The 25,899-nt window shown below is 40.2% G+C and overlaps 1 protein-coding gene and 1 long non-coding RNA gene across 2 annotated transcripts in view; one reads left to right on the forward strand and one right to left on the reverse strand.

The window, feature by feature from the left end:
- LOC139625384 (potassium voltage-gated channel subfamily B member 2-like) overlaps positions 1-25,899 on the forward strand; it is a 78,642-nt gene that overhangs the window by 24,125 nt on the left and 28,618 nt on the right. The gene's annotated exons all lie outside the window — the stretch shown is intronic.
- Positions 618-4,554, reverse strand: LOC139625397 (uncharacterized). The gene is made up of 3 exons (XR_011691880.1): positions 3,317-4,554; positions 2,324-2,359; positions 618-1,999 (listed from the first exon to the last, which is right to left on the reverse strand). It is a non-coding gene; the product is annotated as an uncharacterized lncRNA (long non-coding RNA).

A 25,899-nucleotide genomic window follows, 5' to 3' on the forward strand; every position in this document is an offset into this window, starting at 1 on the left:
AGCTTTTCCACATCCATAAGAGAATGTATACACACAAACATGCAAAAAAACAAAAAGCAAATGGCAGGGAGAGAAGGAGAGCGAGACGATGTAGCGAAATGAACGACATGAACCATACCCTGTGAGATTATGGCAGGAGAAAGACAAAAGAAAGCATGAAGAGAAAAGAAAGTAGCTAAGTGGTTGAATAAATATGCAGGAGAAAGAAAGAAAGAAAGAAAGAAAGAAAGAAAGAAAGAAAGAAAGAAAGAGAGAAAGAAGTGATGAGATGAGATGAGATGATAGAATACAGTAGAGACAGCTGAGTCACTTAGCTTCTGTCTGAATAATCAGATGTTGTTATTCATGTGGAGCAAGCCGTTCCACACTGCCACGGGCCATGTGCAAAAGCTGAATGACTGTAAAGAAAGCGAATGACAAGCTAGTGCACTTCTGTGGGAGTGCGAGGAAGTACTCTGAGGGAAGCTCTGTGGATGTGCACACTGTTTACTTGGTGACATTTGCACCATCATTGCGGCTCATTATTGGTTTGTTTTCCTTTTCTCTCCTTTTTGTTTTTTGCATGCAGATTAGTGAATCTGTCCAAATAACAGAGACTTAGAAAGAAAAGGGACCTCTGTTTTATCTTTTGTACTTTACCTGACTGCTAGTATTAACCTGTTGTCAGTGAGATGGTGTTAGTTGTTTGAAAAGCAATTTCTCTTAGATTATTTCCTTCTCTTGTATTTACTTCACAGAGAACAATAACGCTATATTATATGACCTGACCCAAAGCTGGGACTCACACACACAATAACACACACAGACCTACACAGATCTACACAGATCTGTGTAGGTCCCACACCTCCATGTAGAAACACATTAAAGCTCCCACAATATTCTCCACAGAGAGTTATGGTGATATATTTAAGCAGATCAACCATACTCTATGCATAATGTGCACATGCTCTTATTACCTTTCGTCTTTCTCTTTCATGTTCATAAACCACAGTGAGCAGACACACATAAGTCCTCACCTCATCAAGCCTCATAATATCCTGACATTTCATCTAAAACCCTCAGGAAGGGCAGAACCAGGAGCTGTGAACTGTGTGTGACCCAGATAGCAAAAATTATCTGGCCCAGATTCCATGATTGCTATGCAAAACGGACCTGGGCCAGTGTGCTTTGGCACAACGGGCCAACACTGGCACAGGTCCGTTTTTTAAAATCGGACCAGGCCAGATCAATATTCCGTCATGCTGATCCAGCCCAGACCCGTACTGGATCAGGCCCAGATCTGTACTGAATCCAGCCAAAATCCGAAGTGGATCCGGCCTGGATCTGGCCCAGACCCGTACTGGATCCAGACTTGAGCCAGAAGTATGCATTTCGCTCCAAAATGGATTTCACGATTAGTCAATACTAGTACTGAATCAAACAGTGGTAGGATACATTTCTAGAAATTCTTCACATAAACATTATGAGGACATTAAATGTCTTAAATATGATGAGTAAATATAGGAGAATGTTTCTGTTTGGTATGTTTTAACATGAAACCCTTTTCTATTAGCCAGTAAACAGATAAACACAAATACAAAATTAACCTCATTTATTTTGCATATAAATGAACAATGGAAAAACAGTGCCACTGTGTATAACATTTTGTTATATTTTGCACCAGAAGTCAAATGAGAGGCCATATTAATAAGAACAATTCAAACACTGCACTACAGATAATGCTCATATACATATTTACTGAGCTGAAAACAAATGTGAAATGCAAGCAACAGAGCTTTGACAAATTCCTACTACTATTTAAAAAGTACATTTTTATATTAACAAAGACACAGTGTGTATAAATGCTGCCACATGCCTAGAAGAGCCCCCAGCTTAGGGTAGAGAGCCTCTGTGATGTCTGTCCCTCTGCACCTGAAACCCCTGAGTTTGGGCAACCAGGTTGCTCACCTCTTCCTAATGGCCGTTGTGGATGAAGCAATGTCATCCAGCATCCACTAAACTTTCAAAAGAAAATACTTAGTAAGCTTTATGCGGGTAACTCATAAAATGTGTATACAGTTTACAAAGTACACAATCAGCATTAAGCATGTCTGTAATCATGAATTACATTACACTTTGTAAGACAGATCCCCAACGTGCACAGAATTTAAGTAAAAATGACATGCATTTCTATCTTATGTTGTTATATTGTATAATTATCACATAATCAATTGTACTATGTAGTATTTCTAATGTTGTCAGATGGCTGGAATAACTCCACAAGACTAAAAAAACATAGGCCACATTTAAAAATGCTTAAATGGAGGACTAACAAAAGACTTACCCAACTACTGTGAGGCTGTTGACTCTCTGACGGAACCTAAAATGAAGACGAACATCTTTTGTTTGTTTACATAAGAAACAGGGCACCTTAAACATTATGGCAGAAAAAGCAGAAAAAACTGACCATTTTCTGTTTCCATATGTAAGTGACAAAATGGCTTAAACTAATGTTACAGACTGTTGTTACGGTCTGTAAATAATTTCTAATATTTTCCTTACAAAACTTCCTTCCTTGCAAAACTACATTTGCTAGTGATTAGCTTAACTGCATATTACTGATGCAATAAATACATTTTAAGTTTTAATTCAAGGTCTTTGTTACAAATACTGATTCTCCAGCTCAAGGAAAGGGTTGCCATGACACACGGTGATTAAATTAATCTACACTCACAAATAAAAAATAAAACTAATGCAGTCTAATGCAACAGGTTTGCAGTAAGTCCTCTTTCATGAGGATTAAAATGTTCAGTTTTCACTGAATCTGACTGAGAGGGTAGTCCAGTATTTTTTTATCAGGTATCTGACAAATAGGGTCTATTATTAATTGAATGGTTGAACAAAATTTTGAATTGTTAATGTCATAACAAGCATGTTTCAAACATTACTGCACTAGTTTAGACTTGATTTTAAAAAAGTTGTTTGCAGCCCTGTAAGATATTATTAAGATAAGTCTCTGACATTCCTACTGAAAACTAAAATACAGATGTAAATAGTTTCAATTACTGATAAAATCCTTCTGGAACTGTAAATACTGGCTGTCACTATTGCAGAAACAACAGTTATTTTCATCTTTAACCAAACAATTTTTTAATGACTCCACTCAATTAACCTTAAGAAAACAGTTTTTTGAAATAAAAGCATATTTCAGGGTATATTTTATAACTATATCATAACCAAACAATGTAACTGTATGTTGTACATAAGCATAACTTTTAGATTGGTTGCTCTTGAATGGTCACTGTGTTAATCAGATAACTCACTCATACACACTCACATGGCTGCCCGAGTTACCAGTCCATCAACCTCTTAAAAAATAAAAATAAATAAATGTTTCATAATACTCAGGAGCTAACAGCATATACACAGAAAACAGTGGTAAGGTACTGTAACCACAGGCTCATGAATTATTTATCCCAGCTACGGATGTATAACATATCGATACTGACAAACATTTCAGCATTTATATCTTTGCTACACTGTTTCTTACTAATGTTATCAGGACACCGGTGAACCAGTTAAACATCACAGGTCCACAATAATAATGCAGACTTACAGGCTGTGAGCCTGAATCCCCCTGCCCTGTAGCTTAATATTAGCATTTTAAAACTAGCCCACTGAGCAGCTAACATTAACAGTAGTAGTTGACAGATGCAATGGAAAATTGATTATTTTACATGTAACTACAGGCCAATGCAACCTTCAATAGCCCTTTAGTAACCTGCCCAGACTTGTTTTAATAAGAATTAGCATTACAGGTTACATTCAGTTCACAGCCTACGAGCTACCAAATAACTAAGTCCAAACCACATAAGATTAACTAAATAAGAACACACCATATTCAAAAGTAAATTAATGTACTTCTAACACAGTATGACCACATTATTTGACTTACTTTCATGAACTTTGAGAGATCCAGCCCTCCATATCAGTTTCCTCACCCTTTCTTCCCACCCACTGAAGGTTGGGCCCAGGAACGGGTCCAAACCATATCAGTATCACAGCAGCAAATCAGATGTGACTGTCATGCGGATCTCCCGGTTTGTGGGCGGATCCAGTTCAGAGTCTACTGTTATCTAGGAAGCTACATTAATATCTCTAATTTTCTCAACCACAAAGTCCAGTCGGTATACTGTTTGTCTCTCGCGCTCTCTCTCTCTCTCTCTCTCTCTCTCTCTCTCTCTCTTGCCACCTCACTGTGGTGTTAACCCATGTAATGTACCACTAACACAATGAGTGCATCATCCTCATGTTTTAACCAAACAATGAGACAGTATTGTATCCTCCTCTTCAAGTCCCACAGTGCTGCAGACCATCAATTATGAACAAATGCAACGGTTTGATGTGGTGCTAAACAGCTGGATATGATATGTAGAGAGGAGAGTTGGCAAATTTGTTATTCTTTGTGTAGTGCAAATGAATGGCTTTTCCTCAGTCTCCTCTGAATTTCTAGCCTCACCGCAAGCAGGTAGAGGAGGACTCTGCCAAATATTAGAATTTGTCTGTAAGTGTGCCTCCACTCACAATATACACTACATATATATATATATATATATATATATGTGTGTGTGTGTATATATATATATATATATATATATAGTCAATATTAGACAATCTCCACCCACTCATATATTCAGTATTTAACACATGTAGAAATATAAAATGAGGATAGCTGCAGGCTAGCTGCTTTTTAAAAATGACAGTTTCACTTGCAGCTTGTGCACAGTTTGAAGGTGTTTAACATTAGCTCCATTAGCTTGTAGCCTACTTCTGATGTCCCACCTCCAGCTCTTCACAAAACCAGGTAATTCTGTATGTTGGCTTATGTGCCAAATGTTACCAAGGCAGCTAAGACAATATTTAAATAACATATTGTGTTGTGTTATTTACATACAATATGTAATAACACAACTTGAGAGTCGGTAGAAGGCTAAGCTAACCAGATTTCTGAAATGAAAACCAACGACATTCCCAGTTTGGCTTTCAATATATCTTTAAAATATCCAAATTTGATATCTATTCAATAAAAAAGGGGGACAGTCCCAGTTTCATTTATTTTGACTATGGTCATGTTATGTTCCACAACCCAAACAGAGAATGTGCTACCTCAGCCAATAATTTTGTTGTTTTCTAAATGACACTTAAGCAGAGGGAGCAAAAATAAATAAATAAATAAATAAAAAATACAAGAGTGAAGGTGTTTTACTGACAGAAAGCTAAACATTAGCCCTGTTAGCTTGTAGTTTACTCCCACTCACTGTCCAGCTCTGAGCAAAACCAGGTAATTCTGAATGTTGGCTTAGATGTCAAACATTAACAAGGTAGCTAAGAATACATAGTATGTAAATGAGACAACTTTGGAGTCGGTGGAAGGTGCATTTCTCATTAGCAAGAGTTTTGCTTCCCCTCATTTGCTAGAAGCCAACTGCAGCCCCTGCTCCAAGGTAACATGCACAGGACCAGTCGCTCCACCAAACGCAGAGACACAATTCATATCAACGCTCCATCAAATTCTAGGAAAGACAGCAAACAAGCCAGCTGCCGTGCTGCTGAAGTGAGCATTACTAGAATTAATAAATGTAATAATCACAACACATTACTAAGTGCATTACTGTCCGCCTTCGTTCATAGCAGTGTCACAAAAATATATTTTAAAATAAAATCAAATCATATTATTTTAAAAAATACATTTTAACCCTCCCTAACTTAAAAGTTATGAGTTGGTTGGTCTTTACATCCTAATGTGTCTTGCTGGGTTTTAGACTTACAGTATTTGAAAACAGCCCTTACCTTGGTGTGGATTTTTTTTTTTTTTTTTTTGGTTTCTTGCTTAAGGGCATAACATCATTAATCCTGAGATCCACTGCTTATCTCCTGAGACCTCGTACAACTCAGTGAATTGTAATGAAATGAGATACTACCTGCCTCATAGCTGTAATAGTTTTATGTCACAGCCCTCTCTGGAAAAGCCAGGTGCGTGTGATAAGTGATTTGTCATCATCATTATGCTCAACAATTTACTTGTGTTTGCAATCATCAATGAAGGCTGAAAATTGCAGAAGATTGGCAAATGAGTTCATATAATTTCTCTAATACATGTGTCGCAGTTGTCTAATCCATTAAGAAAGATCCATGTAGCAAAGGGTCATGCAGACTCAAGTAGGCTCCTATAGCTGGCATTAATTTGATATCCAGGTATGTACGAAGGGTGGGGGAGTCATTACAGTCTGAGGGGCTGTTCTATGCCATATTATCCTCCTCACAGAAACCATTATTCTGTGTCATTTGTCACATGAGGCGTGCAGAACGGCCCTGTGATTAATGGGGACTTCATGTGGGTGTGTACATCTCCTTCTTTTCCCCCTTACATCCCTGTCTTCATTTCATCCCTCCCCTCTCCCCCATTTCCATACCTCCTCACCCTCTGCTTGTTCTGTATGACAGGAACAGGCAGAGCATTTGGTGAATGATATGTCTTTCCCTCTTTTTGGATGACACGTAATGAGCATAATGCTGGAAGAATATGTGATTGATACGAATGAGGAGTGGGCGTGAGCACATGGCTGTCAGTCACCTTGAAGACCACAGATAGATAGATAGATAGATAGATAGATAGATAGATAGATAGATAGATAGATAGATAGATAGATAGATAGATAGATAGAAATGTTCAAAGCTGACTGATATGCTGTGCATGATGTGCAAATGGGCAAATAAATTGTGCTGTGCTCCCTTTGAAGTTATCAGTGTACTTTATCAGTGTAATTTGACATTTTGGGAACGTTGTAGTGCTCAAGATTTGGCAAAATCCTAATGCAATATATTACAGTTTCAGTTGGATAGTCCATCCTCCAATTTCATTTTGTAGGATGATGAAATGAGTCTTTTAAACTCTTCTGCCTTCAGCTTTGTTGTCTTGTAGAAGAACCTTCTCCGGAGTGGTAACATTGACTGCCTTTTGCCAGCTGGTCCTGACCCTCCCCGTGACCTCACATCTCTGGGGGATGAGAGCGTGGGTGACAGTCATTAGCCACCCTGTTGAGATCAGGGTGACATTAGCCTTGGTCTAATTTAACGCGAGCTGATTATATGACACACTGACACACCTGAAGGGTTTCATCGCCAGATAAAAGGACGTGAGTGGAATTTGTGGTTATCTGCCTATAGCTTGGATCTAATGAAAGCATTGACTTTTTTTATGACAAATACCCGTAAACAGTTTCTGAGGTCCAGTGCTATTAGCAAGCTTGTCAGTGAAGGAAAGGAGGAGAGATTTAATGAGGTTCAATATGCAGCCTCATATAACCAACACATTACAGAACATTCCCCAAATCCTTATCCCATCAAACTGCTGGCTGTTAAGAGGGCTAACATCCTCTATGTGGTTGTTTCTGAATGATTGGAGTTAAATGTGTGCGATGTGTGTTTGGCAGGCTTACTAATGGTCAAGAGGCCCCGCTGTGATCTCCTATTACTATTGAATGTTGTAATTTGCTGTACTCTACATGAAAGCCGTCATTAACGTGAGCAGCTGAGGGATGCTTTGTTGCTGATTGCAGGAAGCAGTGAGAGATCTGTTATACCGCATCACAGTTTGAAGGCTTTTTATAGATTCACATGCAGACACATACAGCACATTCACCATATGTTCATTAGGTCATTATCATACAGGATTACCACATTACGCAGACAGACACATAATCAAAACCACACATACACAGATTGCAAAGATAATGTGAAAGTACATAGCGGGGCTCATCCTTGTCCCAGCAGTGTGTCCCAGGAAATATTGACTTTATTACTGCACCACTGACGGCTCCACCCACTGATAACCATCAGCTGCATCAGCCGCTGGTCTCAAGCACGTCTCACTTCATTAACAAGGCCATTATCACTGACGATGCTTATCAGGATGGGACGGACATTGGGCATGGATGCATGTGTGAAGGTCCATGGGGAAAATCATTTTTGCAACTGTCAAGGACTTGATGACTTTCCTCTTGCGTGTCTAATGTGTGTGCATGTGTGTGCGTGGTCTTGTCATGGCCTGACATATAGGACGCGCCGGCCCATTCAACACACGGCGCAGCAGGTGTGACACTGCGTGAAAGGCTCTGTTAACTGAGACAGAGAGTTTGTCTGGTGTCCTATGATGAGACCCATTCCAGGAAGTTAGAGAAGCAAGCCATCATCATAACGCCACACCACTGTCCATCTCCACAGAAATGTGCAGATAATCTGGTAGCCAGCACCAGCGCATGACTCAGTGGAAACCAATTGTGATTTATCCATGGCTTTTGCCATGTGAAAAATGATTCATGGCTCTACTTTATCCAAACCCATGCAGCGTGCAGTCTGGCACGCTCCCTGTAACCGCCTGCATTTATAAATCATATTCTGAATATGTATTGTTTTGCTTTTATGTTAGAACGTCACATTGTTTGTACATCACACAATTAAGTATAGCATGTGCAATACCATATACTGGCAGTGACACTGACTTTTTTGTGGTTTATCATTACAGTATTAGTTATTCATACGCTTTACATACTATTTTGAAGAATTATAAAATGATTGGAAAAGTAGAGACAGTTGGGTTTGTATCAGGACACAGTGCCACATTAGGATGTGCAACATGTGAAATCGTACATTAGCATCAGGTCATATGCAGCAGCTGGCTGAAATGTTTTGCGGACATTAATGATACACTCTGTTATGCCTGTGAGGAAGCTGCTAATTGTTAGATACTGGAGCCTCCCTAAAGTCTGTTCTGGGAAATAGAGATGGTAAAAGCTCTTAGAGATCACTGCCATCACAGGGGAAATCTTTCCTACCACACGTGGCCCTCTTCACTGGCCCATATGATTGTACAGTGTGTTCTTCAGTCTAAAAGCTAAATAAACTTGTTGGGAGAGATTCACAAACAACAGCACAATGTTCAGAAATAACTGATTTAGGGCACATGTGACATGATTCAGTTAAATTAAAACTTATGTTCATTATCACATCATCATTAATAATAATTTCTTAAAAAACAACCAAATAGTATTTTTTCTCCACTCCAGTGCCTTGATTTCTCATACGACCCATAAGCCTAATGTTATTCATGCTATTACTAACATGTTCTGCTCCATTATAACCTTGAAATGTGTTTCTCCTTTGTCACTCTATTATAAAATTTAATGAGATATTCTCATATTTTCAAGATATTACCTGCTTAGTTCGTTGTAATTGCCTCGTTGTTATTGTTCGTGGTAAAGTACAACTGAACCCTTTGTCTGTGAACTCACCTGTTAATTGACTGGTTGTTTCAGAAACTCTTGAGCGGTCACATTGTTCCTCTTTTCAGTGAGGCTTTCAGTAGCATAGAGAAAAATGTCATGATGTACTTTTTCTACGGGAACACAAGACCCTTAGACTCAACAGTTGAGGCAGGGGCAGTGATGCATGCTGTCTCCAAGTTCATCATGTCTTTTATGTGTACTGTGTACTGTCAGAGTGCCCTCTTGGAAGAGACAACAGTGACATTTAATAAGAGGATGGCTGTTGGCATCCGGCCTGTCTGTCACTTTCCTAAAGCTTGATGTAAACATATGCGTGACAAAGTCATCCAACCGCACAGTTTATAGTGTGTAAGCCGCCAGCATTTACACAAGTATGCAAAAAAAAAAAAAAAAAAAAAAACAGTATACGCTGTACAGACGTGCATATAAGAAAGTGTTGAGCAAAGTGCAGAACACATAGACTCACTGAAGAACCCCCTGCCACACCTTTGACACATCAGCTGGCACTGCATCGCCTTTTCCACCTTCACTACAGACAATGGTGCAGGACATCCATAATTCATAACATCATAACACATGTACAGAGGGATACTCACTTTGACTTCTCTCTCCACATGTGTGTGCCTATGTGTGTCTGAGAGGGAGAGTTGGGTTATGTTTAACAGGCGGTCCGGTCAGAGTCAACCAGTCTGAGTCAGTGTTGCATGTTCACTAAGCATTTGAGTGTGGTTAATCTAGTTAAATGGGATTGCACCACACAGTGTGTACTGTATGTGTGTGTGTGTGGGTATGGCAGTGTTTGTTGCATCATTTGTTGCAAGAAAAGTTCACAAAGAAATTAAGGAATAGTGAGAAAGTGAAAAATGTGTCTGGCAGGCAACAGCATGCTGGATAGAAGCCCAAAGCTTTATTTATAAATGTTGAATGCGCACAAAAAAGGAGCTAAAATGGGAATATGCTTTGATGCAAACTGTTGTGGAGTTTAAAGAAATACATTTGAGTGGGAATTTGCAAAACTGAGTCATTTTCATAAGGAACACTCCGACTTACACGGTGCTTTTTGTTTGATTCTGAAGCCATTTATGAATGACAAGTAACCTGCGAAGTGTGTAATTAGGTGGGCTCACACTTCGTAACGCACAATAAAGGAACCTTCCTGGTTTACTGGAAGCAACTTCATCCATTAAAAAGGCCTGTATCTCCTTCCCTCCGTGGAACAACACCTCAGATTAGACTGTCTCCAATTATAGAAGTCAAACACCACGGAGGAGGACTGAGCTCAGGTGTCCCTCGAACCTCAACAGTGGCAGCTGTGCTCTGTCTGTAAGCGGCATCGCACTTTCTGGCACCGACTTTGATATCCTACCGCTTCTTCTAGATTTGCAGAATGCTTCAGCTCACTGAGCTGGAAGTGTCAGCACTGCTGTGACATTCTGCCACCTAATAAACCCTCTCTTATAACAGCCAAGCATGAACTATGAACTATAACAAGCAAACAAGTCTGACCTCGGCAGCAACCACCTCCGTTTCACACTCAACACTCCTCATTCAGTCACTTTACAATTCTCTGTTCCAAGCAGCTTTTTGTGGGAGTTAGACACTGGTTATATTCAACTCTTGTTAACATGCAGTGGACATTTTTATAACTACAGTATATATGGAAAATTACTGTACATCAGTATGGATGGTAGTTGCATAAATCATAACTATGTGTAAAAAGTAAAGCTCAGAGAAACAATCTCATTGTGTTTCTGGAGGCATAGGTGATTTGTGCAGGATTTATGCAGGAGCAAAATAGCACAAGTGTGAAAAGAATAATTATGACCTTTGTGAGTGCAGGAGCAAAAACAGGCTTCTTTTTCCTCTTAAAGTTGGAGCTTTTTCTCATTGACTGTCTGTCTCTCTCCCTCTCTTCCCATGCCTCGGAGCTCATCCTACACAACCCTAATCTTGTGTTCCGATGGGGATTAGCCCAAAATTCAGACTATTCTTAAACCCTGGCATCACTGCCTCGCCTCAGCAGGCAGCACCACGCACATTATGTCTCAAGATTAAGATGTGGCCTATATGCTTTATTCTCACTGCCCTCTAAGCCCAAAACCCAATTCAATTAAAGAACAATTGCAACCCTAATTGCATTCTAATTGCCATTGCATCACTGGCTTGTTGGCAGAGCTACTAAGATGTCTTGTTGTGTTTTCCGGAAAGCTGCCCACCCGCATATCAAAGAGGGATTGTACAGGAAGTTTTGAGTGGATAGAGAAAGACCCACTCGGATTGAATTACTTTGCCATTACTGACCACTTAACAGAGGAGACTCCCCCCCCCCCCCCACCTAAAAAACACATACACACACACACACACATGCACACATACACAAACAGTAGCATCCAGGTTGTGAAAGTCTAGATGGTAGGCACTCTATTTCATCCACTTCCCGGAGACAGAGCTTGGAGACAGAAAACTAAGAAATACGCATCAATCCTCCAAAGTTGACCGCTGGGACTTGTAACTTTCTAATGCAACATAAAAGTCAGAATTGCTGGAAACATTGCATTGGAAAGTACTGAGTATTTCATTCATATTAAGACTTAATTGCCCTTAAAGAAGGTTCTTAGGAAGCGTCAGCACTATGGCTTGTGGTTGATTAATGGTTAAAAGATTGTGGTAGGTTTTGTTATATGGCATCTGTCAGTCAGTTCAACCTCAATGTCTTGATGGCTATAACCCACAAATCACAGAAACATATGTGAAGAGTGTGAGCAGAATGAAGAATCAAATGGCAGTTCTGGTCCTCACTTTAACCACCATACGACTGCAGGCATAAAAACCTTCTTTTTCTTTGCTGTCCCTCCTGGTTCTTCCTGGTTCTGAATTAATGCCTTTCTGTGGAGATGACGTCCACGCACAGGTCGAATCCTTGTTAAGAACTGGGGTCAATTGACAAATAACAAAGACGTTCAGTGGTGTCCTCTGATAAGGCTGGTTACCATGGCGACAAAATGTAATGGTCCCTGAGTTGTAAAGAGCTGAATACTTGATGAGTCCTACCACTGCTGTAATGATTGGGATGGTGATGAGATTAAACCTATTCCAGTGCTATGTCATTAAAGGGACAAGGCTGTACATGGAAAATATACTTCTTTGACATTTAAAGACACAACCAAGTAAGCACTGTCATTTACATTTGGGTTTGAAATATACCTCTCCTAATATGATACAAAAAATTAAAAAGAAATTTAAAAGGGAGCTGATAAATGTTTTGCAAATCTTTTGAGAGATAGAAAGTTTGAACTTTTAGGTTATTTATTTAATAGGTTATTTTTATTTAACTATTGTTTCAGCAGAATTTCACTTAACAAATTTGAATGATTTGTGAGAACTTGCTTTACATTGAAATATATCCCTTAAAATGCTGCCAAAATACTGATTATGGGACATCCTAGTGGCCAGAAAATGCTCCCAAAGTACCAAAAAAGGATATATACTGTATTGGTAATATATAACCTAGACACTTAAAAAAAGACATACTTTCCAACAAAATATGGCCTTGTTTTTAAGGTACCCTGTGGAGTTTTTGCCTACCAGTGTTAGCTCGTTGCACATGTGAGAACACACATGTATGTGCACAGCAATGCAGTACACTCTTCTGCCACTTGTTTCAGATCATTCCCCTCACCAACATGACAGACCACACAGAAATGCAGCAATATGCCAACACTACTATCAACTTTTTGAGAAAGAATTGTTTTGTAACAGAGAGAACTCACCTGCAAGCTCTCTCTTTTGATTCACTTAGAGCTGTTTTAATCTCATTAACAAAGCAAGTAAAGGCAACCTTGGCATGTCTGTGTTTGCCCATTTCTCAGTTTCGTGAACTGAGCCTCCTACTTTTCCTCTCAAGTGATTTATTCATTAATTAACTGCTCTAGAGGCAGAGCTTGTTAGCTGCTGTGCAAGAATATCATCTATTCTGAGTGGGCCAGCGCCACTGACCCTTTGCTTGCTGCACAGATGATTGTTTGCTCCTCACTCGGCGTAACACATTGTTCTTTTCAGTCAGGTCAGTATGGAGACACACTTGTTGTATTGGTTATATAAGTGCTGGTTTTGGAGAATGAATATTTGATTGGGGCCCTTAATGCAGAGTGAGCGTTAAGATGAGGAGGCGGTCAGTGGGCGGAGAGCAGCGAGTTGCATTTCTGTCCAGGGGCTGGCGGTATGCCAACATAGAGGAGGGCTTTTACTGTACCCACTCTTCTACTCTTCTCTCTACTCTCCAGTATTCCTTTCCACTTCTTCTCCTTTCCTCTCCTCTCAACTCCTCTCCTCTTCTCTCCTCTCCTTCATTTCTTGGCCGATCATCTTTCTTTGCACTTTAGTTGTCAGTTTTCACTCTTCTTTGCCTTTAGAGTTCTCTTTACTGCTGATTTGTGTCTTCGTTACCTGCTCTCGAGCCAGAGGGCATTTGGGTCTTTTCTAAAACACTGAGTTCTGAGCCCAAAGAGGGTGTGAAATCTGTATGGTTGGATGTTTGTTTTCAAGTGGTTTCCACCTCATTTCATTATTTTTTTTCTGTCAGTTTGCGACTTAGCAAAAACCGGAATGCCTTAGAGTAAAGACATAAACAACAAGGTTTTATACAAAAAGCACACCCAGACAGGACACGCTCTGGTCAGGCTTTCTGCAGCGGGTCTGCTCGAAGACAAGCAAGGTTAGATAGACTGGGGCTTCTGTGAATTATTTCACCCTCTTAACTCCCCTGCTTGCCTTCCGCTGTGGATACGCTTGGACAACTGGACAGTATCATGCAGCTCAGTCTCTGTTTTTCCAGTCCAGTCTCCCTCTGTTCAACTTAGGTGTTTTTTAGAGGTTGTAGCTCTTGTGGAAGGGGTGCAGCTGCGGGTTGGCAATTTTTCAGCTCTCCTCTCTCCTGGCTGACCCGCCCTCCCCACGAGGGAGGTCATAGAGAGAGGTGGTTTGGCTCACCAGCCTAATGCCTCCCTAATTGTCGCTCCCAGGTGGATGAGCAAAGGATAGGGGAGTGGAGAGGAAGGTGGAGTATGAGGGGGATAGGGATATAAGGGTGACTTCTCACACAAAGGCAGTGGCTAATGATAGCAGTATGGTCACACAAGGAGAGCCAGGTACACAGCTGTGTGCCCATCTAGTCTGCTCATGATAGCAGATGAGAGACAAGGAGGGTCCAAAAGCAAACAGCAACCAGCCATATGGGGAGACAGTGAAACAGTGGATAAGCAGGCATGGAAAAGAAAGATGTAAGAACAGAGAGGGCAGAAGGGATGGAGGGGCACAGAAAGGGACAGATGGTGAAAGGCATCAACATTCACATGGATTTATGGTTTTCATAACACATCCGTTTACATTAAGTGTTGCTGTTGTGTTTATATGTCTTGAATAATCAATATTTACTGCAAAGATGGTTTCTCCAACATTTGCTGTGCCTTTCCATGTCGTCAAACTGGAGTTAGACTTGCCCAGCATCTGTCTTTGTCACATGATGAGGCCCTCCAAGTCGATTTCCTCACAGTTCAGATTTGTTGAAGAAGGCTACAAAGGACACTGCTGTTTGTTTTATTTCCCCAGAGATATGAGATACTTTATTGAATATTCTTTTGACATTTAGTTGGATTTGTGGTGTGAGTTCCCAGTGGGTAAAATGTGCTCCACTTGTGCTGTGGCATTTAGCCGTTGCCATGGTCATGTACCATATTTACCGACTGCAGGCCACAGTGAGTTCTACACAGCTGTGTGTGTGTGTGTGCATATACAGTAAGTCCAGTGTTGGGCTTGTGTGTGTTTACATATCCCTCGTGTTTAACATTGAGCTTTACACAAGTTTTCAAGGGGTATTAAGTTTATTTTCATCCTTAAATGAATCTTTCCTTTTCCCCTCTATACTCTTTTCCTCTGGGCCACCTCCTCTATAAATAAGGATATTTACATAAAGATAAGAAGTCAAATGACTTTCTGATATCGTAATTAGGAGTGATTGATTCTCTGCATCATTGTTATTAATTTTGTTGTGAAGGGATCATTATGCAAATTGAAAGGACTGCATTTCATTAAAATTAACTGTCAGCATGAGAGCGGAGACTCATTATCTGGAACTGCAAAGGTTTCTTGTGAATGATTTTTCTCCAGCCCTTGCTCCAAAATCTAGTTATTCTTAGCATTGGTAGCTCCAGGCAACTGTTGCCATGCATACATATCCATAGATATGCTTGGTGGAGCAGGCTTTTCTTTTTTTTGTTTTTTTTTGTTTTTTTTAGCAGTGGGGAGACACAGTGGTAAGGAGGGCAAAAAGAAGGTGATTGGTGAAATGAACCCAGGGGACCATTGATTCCTGAAGGGTGGAAGATATAGCAGTTTGTTTCCACAGTACAGGGTACGCAACCATGAAATGTCCATTGTTTAACAGTAATGCTTGGATTGTCGCCGGGTCGATGGAAGCGGTCCCTAGTGGGGCGCAGGAGCATGAAATAAAGTTGGAAATAAAAATACGGGGTGTAACAAAAGATTGATGATAGTGGTTGTGGATTGTGCAAGAGGTGCATATATGCACAAGCATGTACCTGTGGATGTGTCAATGCTCATGGTGTGTGCATGTGTGTTCACATGTGACTATATCAAGCAGCGGCTTAGTTCTTCCTCCTGGCCTGGTGTGGGCAGATGTTTGTGGAAAGCTTCCCAGAAAAGAAAGCTCTCTCGTAAACATTTCAACAATACCTTAAGCTTCTTATAGACTTACATGTCATAGCCGTGTTTGACCCGCATGGCTTTGATTTACTTTTATTCATCTGCTATGAAAAACTATCATTTCAATAGCACTCACATTTCAGTAATGGGAAAATGCAGCTGCAGTAACTACAGTCAAAAGGTGAAACTTGTGATGGAGAGGATGTAAGAGTTGCAGTGTGAAATACGCTTCTTTGCATTTCCTTTGATACAATGAGTTAGATTACATCATTTGCATCCTTTTCCATCTGAAACTGAACACTTGAAATGAAATTGAGCACTTGAAAGAACATGACATGAATCTGATACCAGTGCTATTCTGTTACACATCGTTTCTTGTCATCAAATTTCAGGAACCTCATTTGAATAACTCCTTTTCTTTAGGGGAAGTGGACCAGCCAAGAAACCCTGTGACTACACGAGTCACTTCTGTATTCCAACCTTCCTTCCATCCTTCCTCATCTGACTGCTTGTCCTCTCGCAAGTGCAAATCGATGTTGGAATTGTTGACTTCTGACAACATGGGGCTTACATAAGACCCCACTATGCAACTGACCTGAAGTGTGCTCGTACTGTGGTCTTGAATATAAAAGATTCTTTTTTTCTTCCTCTTTTTACTCCTTCGCTTTTCTCACTTAGTTTCAGTGGCAACTCACACTCTTGAAACTATAATACTATTATTACTATTAGAGAGATGGTGTAGCGGGGTGTTTGAAGTGTAAGCCCCGCTAAGCCATTCTAAAGACATTCGGATTAGGTTTTAGGTAGTTTTTTGGTTGGTTGCTCTCAATAACTACAGTGGACGTGATGGATGGAGGCTGTATTGGATAAACCCTCCAATGGACGGTGATCACAAATGGAAAGGGAAGGAGAAGAAAGCCTGTGTGTTAGCCTTGGCGGCAAAGGTTAGGACAACAGATTGAATTTCCTCAGCTTTGCTTCCATCTATACATGGATTTATCCCAAGCGAGCCTTAAGCTGGCATTCTTACCTCATTAATTCTGGTCTGGAAGTGTGTGTGTGTGTGTGTGTGTGTGTGTGTGTGTGTGCGTGTGCACTAGATCTTGCTGTCCATTGCCTCTTCAGCAGGAGCAGCGTTTGACAAGAGGCGGCAGTGTTGGAAGCAAAGGGAACTTGTCTCTGCCAACTTTTAAACTCATTGATAGGCTCCTAATCAGTGTAATTATGTATCTTTCAATTTCATGGGGTGTGAGCTAAGAGAGGGCAGAAGGCTGTCTGCATTAGGACGTTAGGAGGACGTTGAGGAGGAGGCGTAATTTCCTTTTCCTTACGTGTCTTGCTGTGTATGCACTGTGCTACTAAAAAGCACTGAAAGATAAACCATTGTCCCTCCCAACAAAGAGAAACACACTTGGCCAATCACCCGCTGGCTGTTTGATCAAAGTCTCATGGGAAGCCGCGTGGAAGTTCAGCAAGTACAAAGCCAGAGTGACAGTAGCTGCATTTGACTCTTAATTTAATCACATACATGAGAGGCTGTAATGTGCAGGGTAAAAGCCGTGTTATATCAGGAGGAATGTGCTCGGTGTCACAGCAGATTACGGTTTGTTTTTCTCAGGTGCTGTCTAGTTGTGCGTTTTACAGTATATGGAGTTTTTGGATGAAGAGAAGGAGAGATGATGCACTAACCTAAGATAAAGATTTGTCGAAGGGGAATTCAGACTGGAGACCTTTAAGTCTGAATCCTATGTTTATGTATTGCCTATATGCCTATATATCTGCCAATTCTCAGAACACAGTGCCAGGGATAAGTTAGAGACCCAATACAGAGAAAATAAAAATAAAGCTCAGGAAGCTCACCAGCTACACTGGTTTACCAGCCAGCCTTGTTTCTCCTACCAAATATTTCACAAAGACACACACAAGATGAATTTTGCTGTGACACTTGCTGCTATGACCAGACTTTTAATCAGAAGGAAACTTTTTGAAGAGAGAGTGGCAATTTCTACTCCCTTTTTTTTCCACCTTATTCCACATTCTTATCTGTCCAACCCATTCATGTCCTCCTGGTATTTCACCTTGGGTGTGAAAAGCTATCATAATTGTTCATTAACCATACCTCTTCCCTGTCTATCCCCAGATATCCACCCTTACTCCTCACCTCCACACTGTTCTCACCTCACCTGAAGACACCCGTCCAGCACAGTTCAATTCATCCTAATCCTTCTCTCATTTCCATACTGCTGACTGTATTTCCTTAATCACTACCTTGCAGTCATGTCCCTGACAATCTGACCTGCCTCGACCTCCTACCTTGTCATGTAGTCTTTGGCCTGAGGACTGATTTCACCTCTGGGTAACTCTACTACCATCTGTCTTCCCGCAGTCTCCCTATCTTTCTAACTGCCCCGACGGGATTTCCACATGCAGTGGCTTCATCTTAGTGATATTGTTTTTGAGTAAACACCAATAGGGCACACACACACACACTGCAATGTGTTCCCATAGACAGGCAAGCCACCAGCAGTCTTTTTCTTTGACACCCACAACCTGCAAAAAAATGCCTCAGCTGCTTATTTCCACCCAACTTATATGTTATGTTTTGTACTGGAATTGTGTTTGCCTCAGTTAGAACTAATGTTATTATTATTATTATTTTTCAAATGTTTCAAGCTGCTTTTGACAAGCTTATCGTCATAAAACGAGACAGTTTTATGGAGCATTTTATGTAAATCAAGTTGGCATGAAGAGTCATAGCTGCATCTACTCATTCTATTTATATTGCTGGTTGGGTGTGTAATATTTATAACCTATCCCTGTTTATTTAAACTGAAACAATGCAGTGCCAAATGGACAGATATAATGTTGTGTAAAGCATGTAGACCTCTCAGTATCAACAGTAAGACCACTTTGAGCGCTTTGTTTTGCTGTATGGCCCCTCATGAGTTAAACACTGATCCAGATATGACCAGGTGATAAAAACACGATCCGGGGAGTAACTAACAGTGATGCTATAAATCTGTATTTATGACTGTTATTACTGCAGTATAATATTATGGTCTTCTGTAGCTGGGGTATGAGGATTGAGCTGTCTTTCTCTGTCCGTCCATCTGCTCTGACATGAACAAAACCTGGAAGGATGCTGTAACTTGGCAATGTGCTGTGATATTTAAAGCTGCATTAAGCTATATTTCTGAATCAACATTGAACCAAATGACTTTGTAAAAATCAACAAACCAAGTCAATGCCAAACTCAGGGCAGCAGCTCATATAAACTGGTTGAACATCACCTAAACTGATGAAGTGTACAGGGGTTATACCTGGAAGTTTGTGCAATTGTAATGACCATAGTTATGAAAACAAAAAGCTTGGTACAGTTTTAAAAATTAAATTTGACACAGTAATGAGGACATCCATTAAAGTAAAAAAATGTAAAATCTCCATTTCCGAAAACACAGATTGGATTTAATGAGATTCACTTCTTTTTGTACTCTGCTCTGGCTTTTACCAAAACTAATGGAGTATTATACTCCAAGATCAAATTTAAAAAGCCATGACTTAGGAGTGGATCATAATTTAATTCTACCAATTATTGTATTTCAGTGGAACTGTATCATGATGATATGATCATATCATGTTGCCATTTTACTAAATGTTTGTTGTCCAGTTTAATGGAACCAGGGAAACTGTAATTAAAGGGACACTTCAGCAATTTGGTTAAAGGCCTTCCATAATGTTGGAAGACTTACAAGACTGACACAAATATGTCCTGAACTGTACTCCCTAGTATGGGAGCATAACATACAAAAATACTGGCTCCTACATTGCCCATAATGCAACTAAATAGCCTCTTTTCTAAGGCATTTGCTGACTCGTCCATAACCACATCTTTTAGACTCCACAGCCACAGTTTGTGATGCAGGCTTTTTGTTATTGATTTTAAGGTTAAATCCAGATCATTTCAATGAAACCATTGTATTTTTTTTAAAGAAGGAAAATTCAGAGCTTTTAGCTCTATATCATCTGGAAAAAAACTTAGTAAGTGGTCCTTGAGTCAATTCTACATACACAACTGGCACACAAGTGCTTTACAGTGGTGTATTAGTGGATTAGTCTACTGGAGACAAAAGTCTGCACGTCTACAACTATGACATATCTGCTATTATTAAATCACTTTGGCAGGTTTCATCTAAATATAATCTGATTGGCAGCGTTTGTTGCTTTGCTTCTAGAGCACATGTTGCATATTCCATTTTATATATGTTCCTTATTACATGTTATGCTTTTTCCTATCAACAATAGACTTTAGGACAAAGGATGTGATGTCACATTTTTGTGGACTATTAAGAAGTGATATGCGTGGGAAATAAAGCTCAGTAGGCCAAGCCAAACAGTCTGGTAACCCTGCAAATGGATCTCCCCCACTCAGCCAAAAGACACCTCAAACTAGAGTTGACATATTTTACTCTTACTCCATTCTGTTGAAATGAACAGAGGTGAGAGTATGAGGGAATAAAACACCCAACCTCACAGCCTAATATTAGAGTAGATTACCTCATCGTCAACCCCCCCAACAGAATGATATAGGAAAAGGCAATAGAAAGTTGGCCATATAAAGAAATATGACTGTCAGAGCCCATATTCTAGATACTTGGTCATTCTCACAGGCTGTAATGTTCAATTCTCGCCACCAGTTCATAAGGTACAATAGATTATACTGCTCTACTATGGACACCTTATCCATCCTCTTGTACTGTGGACTGGAGGAAACTGTAACCATGGTCACCTCATTAGGGGAGCTGAGGAAGAGAAAAGAAAATCACAGCAGAGGAGATGAGACAGCCTTATAGCTCCACAAAATACCACACACACTTGCACATACTCACACGTATACACCTACACACTGACAAGCACTCTTTGAGTTCATAAATGACTGCCACACTATTAAATGAGAGTTATTTTAAGAAAGTAGTTACAGGTATTGAATGTGGTGATGTCAGCGCTGTGTCGCGTTGCAAGACTTCAGGTCAGGGATATTTCTGCTGCTAATTAAATGTCTTTGAACAAATATATTTGATCTACATGAGAGGAGCTATCGGGCATTATTAGAAATGAGCTTGCGGAAGCTGTCATGTCCCACTGAAGCTTTGGTTCCTGGGAAACACTTTAGATTTTTCACCAATAATATAACCTGTCCTGGACCAAAATGTGGAAAATTCAATACACCCACTTTGTCATTGTTCCTGGAATAGCTGTGGCAGTATCGATCATGGTACTCTTCGGTTTTTGGCAAGGAGTACCGGTCTCTCACTCTGGAGGACAGGACACTTAAAAAGTGTTCCCCCAAAATATACCATCCTTCAGCCTTCCCCCTTTCTATTGGACTGGCTAAAAGAAGCCTGCAGTCAAACGACTGTGTCGTTGTTTTGATATTAGCGATGGATGTAAATCTTATTATATGAAACATAGCAGCAGCAGCAGCAGCAGCAGCAGCAGCAGTTTAGGTAAATGTGTAATTTGATGTGGTAGGTTAACTTCTCATATGATGTGTATTTGTATCATCTGAGAGCTTCAAAGTTAACTGTATGTTAGTGCAAAGCTGTGGCCCTTTATTTAACGCTTTATGAGACTGCTTCACAGATACTCGACTACTAATAAATAATTGAATGGGTTTGGAAAATCAAGATGGATGAAAGTTGAACGAATGCCTATATTTCCCTCCACTGTTAGATTTGATTAAAGTTTAATCAACCCCTCTAGGGAAAGCAGGAAATGGAAAACTTGTAACTTTTCAGCAAAATTTATTTTTAAAAAATCCTAATGAAAAGGGAACTAAGTGGTGACGACTTTTATGTAATGTAACTGCAATATATTCTAACCATGGTACAAATGTATAGCAGTATCATTTCCAGTTACAACAAGGTCTTCAATACCTAAAGTACCTAAAGTTGCATTAACCTTGATGTCTTTGGGATTTTATGGAGGAACAAAATGTTATCCATATGTTGGAAACAAAAGGATTCAACAGTTCCTCTCAAACACAAAACACACGGAATATACAGTATTAGCTAAGACAATCCAAAAAATCAAAGCTCCCACTGATAACATGTGTTTTTATCACTGCAATCCCCTGATAAAATGTACTCTCCTGATGGCCCCTAAGAACTGTCATTACTTACAAAGCGACGCAGATCTAAAACCCTGTGAGAGAAAAGGTCATGTTTCCTTTCATCTGGAAAGGGACTGTGTCAGTCATGGATAAATGACACAAGAATTGTATTTTATTTCTAGCTATGATTCTGTTTTTCTGGCTTCTCTGGTGCCTGACATTGTATTTACTTCTGGGTGCCCACACAGCAACAGTTTGAATGAAAAGTTGCTGGTTGAGTAAGTGGAAACATCTTGTTGCACACTGACTCTGTAGCTCCAGAGGAACAAGTGATAAATTCAAAATGTATGCATAAGCCATAATGGTCATTAGGAAGTAAAAGGGAGGACAAACAAAGCAAAGCAAAAATGTTCAGCCTTGCTGCAGTAGCAGGCTAATGATGCTACATTAGGCTGTTTGTTATACAAGGATGTTATATGGACAAACAGTTCAGCCCAGTGTGTGCCTGATGTCAGGGCAGGCACGGTGCTGTGTTGGGATGATGCTAGATGCTCAAAGTGCATGTGTACAGCATTTCTGTGTGTGTAATGACTGCTGGTTGCTCGCAGCGCAGCTTCAGCAGCTATAATTTATTATCACCCCTGCACACACCTGTTGTGACAGCCAGTGTTACAAGTGTAGGTGCAGATTTTGGGAAATATATTTACTGGCTTTATTGTTAAGAGCTATGAGAGGATACTCATCACTTTCATGTCTGTGCACTAAATTTCAAGCCACAGTCAGCTGAGCTTAGATTAAGGAGTGAAAGTCTATCCACATCTGATGTGTAAAGTGACATGTATAAATATTTCTTGACTGGGAGCAACTTCCTGGGGTGCTGTCATCACAGTGAGGTTGCCAACAGAGACATCAGCATGGTAAATGTAGGTGGTAGGTTTATATGGCTAAAATAAAATGAGCTATAACTTCTTAATTAGTGAGCTTCAGTGTGCTGTTAGACATATTGTAGACTTTGGACAGAGCCAGGCTCGCTGTTTTCCCCCTGCTTCCAGTCTTTATGCTAAGCTAAGCCAATAGTCTTGTGGCTGTAGCTTCTAATGTAGCATGCAGGCATGGTCTATATGTTTAAATACACGGACAGAAATAAGGAAATGTGTGTGTTTGTCACTGAACTATTACAGGTGTACAGGTTTCAGAAACTTTGTGTCTCCATTTGTGCACCATATGTGTATGAGCTTTAAGAGACATTCTTGGTTTTCATTTTTGTCAAATGTGGTGCCATGAGAAAATTGTGTCCCTGTAATTTGTTGTTGAATTAATTAATTAAGGAATGAATCATTCATTTGGAACATTTTCTAATTCCGAGGTATGCAAAAGTAGAACAGTGCTCCCAAAACACACACATAGCTTGCAGTTTCATTGCACTGCATTTTCGCAATATTATATAAACCTGCCCAACCCAACCTCAAGTTCTGCTTGTAAAAGTGTTTTTGACATGCGTGCACATGCACACATAGACTGCATGCACACAGAGCAAATCCTGGGACACACACTTATCTCTCCAACCATACGACTAATTGTAACAGGCTGGACCGTGAGGCAGTAAAGTGAAGGTCACCTTGTGTTTGGCCCCGGCTGATAAGCCGTAATGTTGTCTTTTATGTGATGCCACACTCTCCAAGGACCCTCTGCAGCTTACAACGCCTGATCAATACACTAAATCAGACAGTCTCATTATGGCACCCATGGGCATGTGTGTGTTTGTGTGTGACTCTGTCTGCATGTGTGCTATGCAGGATTTCATTTTGTGCAGGACTTAGTTGTATATGTATAAGAGTATTTTGCATTAAAATGTTTGGGGTTTGTGCATGATTGCTCTTGTATGCTGATATCTCACTTTGGTAATGCAATTATTGGCTCAGTCACTGGCTCACACAGAACATATCAAATTGAGGTTGCTGAGCTGGATTTGTCTCAGCTGACATTTCAAGACATTCTCCGCTGTTAATATGGTATGAAATTAGGATTTTCGGGCAAAATGTCATTTTTATGAGACATAACACTTGACATTCTTTGAGACCATTCTTCAGTTCATCAGCAAATTTGAGTCTAAGCCCTCTAATGTTGAATGAATGACAATCAATTGCCTCAGAAACAGTAGCAAGCAACTTGACCTTTTCATGGGAAGTGGAAAGTTTGTGCGTCGGTGAGATTTGGTTTTTGTGTGTGTACGTGCCCACGTGTGCGTGCATGCGTGCAGGTCCACATGCACTTGCATTTGTGTATGCATGTGTGGACAGGCAGTATTACGTGTGAGCTGGAAGAATAGAGTTCAGCCAAGTGCCCAGAGCCAGTAATAGCTACCTTGAAGGTTCACCTTCAAAACTCCAGATTACAAGCTGTACCTACCTCTTCCCTCTCCTATGATTTCCTCAGTTCTCTTTATTCCCCTGTTCCCCAGTTTTTCCATCTACCTCTGCTGTAATTCATGCATGTCCTCGAAACCCATCACCTTGCTGTCTGGGAATATCACAGCAATGAAAGCAGGAAATGCTCATGAGAACTGTGTCCTCCGGTCTCACTGCACATTGATATGCTAGAGTCACTGTTTTGCAATCCCAATATTGCTGCAGAATCAGTGATGCTATTGTACAAAACCTCATTAACACATTAGCAATGTGGCAAGCTAGCATTTCATTGTACTAAAGGGACATAAGGATTGATCATAAGTTTATGTCCCTTATGACAGGTATTTTTTATTCAGCTCATTGTGTCCTCATCTCACACACCCAGACACACGGGCCTGTAATTTTTCCTGCCAGCTTGTTTTTATCTCCTCTATAAACGATAAACATAATTCTCCACTCCTAGCGCAAGGCAGAGGAGCACTTCCAAATCTGCAGCGGGATGTGTTGCTATAAACAATCCTGTGACAGTATTTTTGGGTTTCTTCTTCATCTCAGTCTGAGCAGTGATATGTGTAGCCGGAGGAGGCGGAGGGGGCTGTGTGAGAAAAGGTCGAGTGATTGTGCGCATGAGGGGGAGAGAGGAGGAGAACGTCTTGGAGTCAGCCAAGCTAAATGAAGAGAAATCCAAATCTTTCAATTAATCTGCTTTAGCTCCCCTGTGGGCAGATGTTAGAGAGACTGCAACAGGGCACAGGTCAGAGAAATAAGTAGACAAGAGGAATAAAGAGGGAAAAAAAAGGAATCGGAACTTCATCGCTGCTGCAGAGTTGTTCAATACCCTCTACATAATCTTCTCTGCCCTTCCAGCCACCTTGTCTAAATCTTTTCTGCTGTTTCTTTTTCTTCTATCCACACCAACCATCTGGGTTCTGGGGGGCACAAATAACTCAGCAATGATGCCAGTAATGCTCAGAGTCTGTCTTTGTGCCCTAGAAAATAACTCATCCTTGACTGCTCGTAGTCTGTTGACCACTGATCACTAGACATGCCAAATAATTGTGTAACAAAATGTACTATACTATCCCCTGGAGCTGGACAATAATTCTATACAATACAAATATTATTATATAAGATCCATTGTCATTTTGATTTGATTGTCGTACTTCCAAATGTCACATATTTCTTTATCTTTAAGTGATTTTCTTATGAATTTTCTGAACCTCTTCAAAGTTAAATAAACTGTCAATCATTTAAATTGTCTACTCATAATTTTCACATTACAATGTTTTGTTTACTAAGGCAAATGATTTTGTTACATATTGATATCAAAGTATTTTTC

Source organism: Trachinotus anak, unplaced genomic scaffold, assembly GCF_046630095.1.
Source record: "Trachinotus anak isolate AG129_WGS33_773 ecotype Australia unplaced genomic scaffold, CSIRO_AGI_Tana_v1 ptg000009l, whole genome shotgun sequence".
NCBI lineage: Eukaryota > Metazoa > Chordata > Actinopteri > Carangiformes > Carangidae > Trachinotus > Trachinotus anak.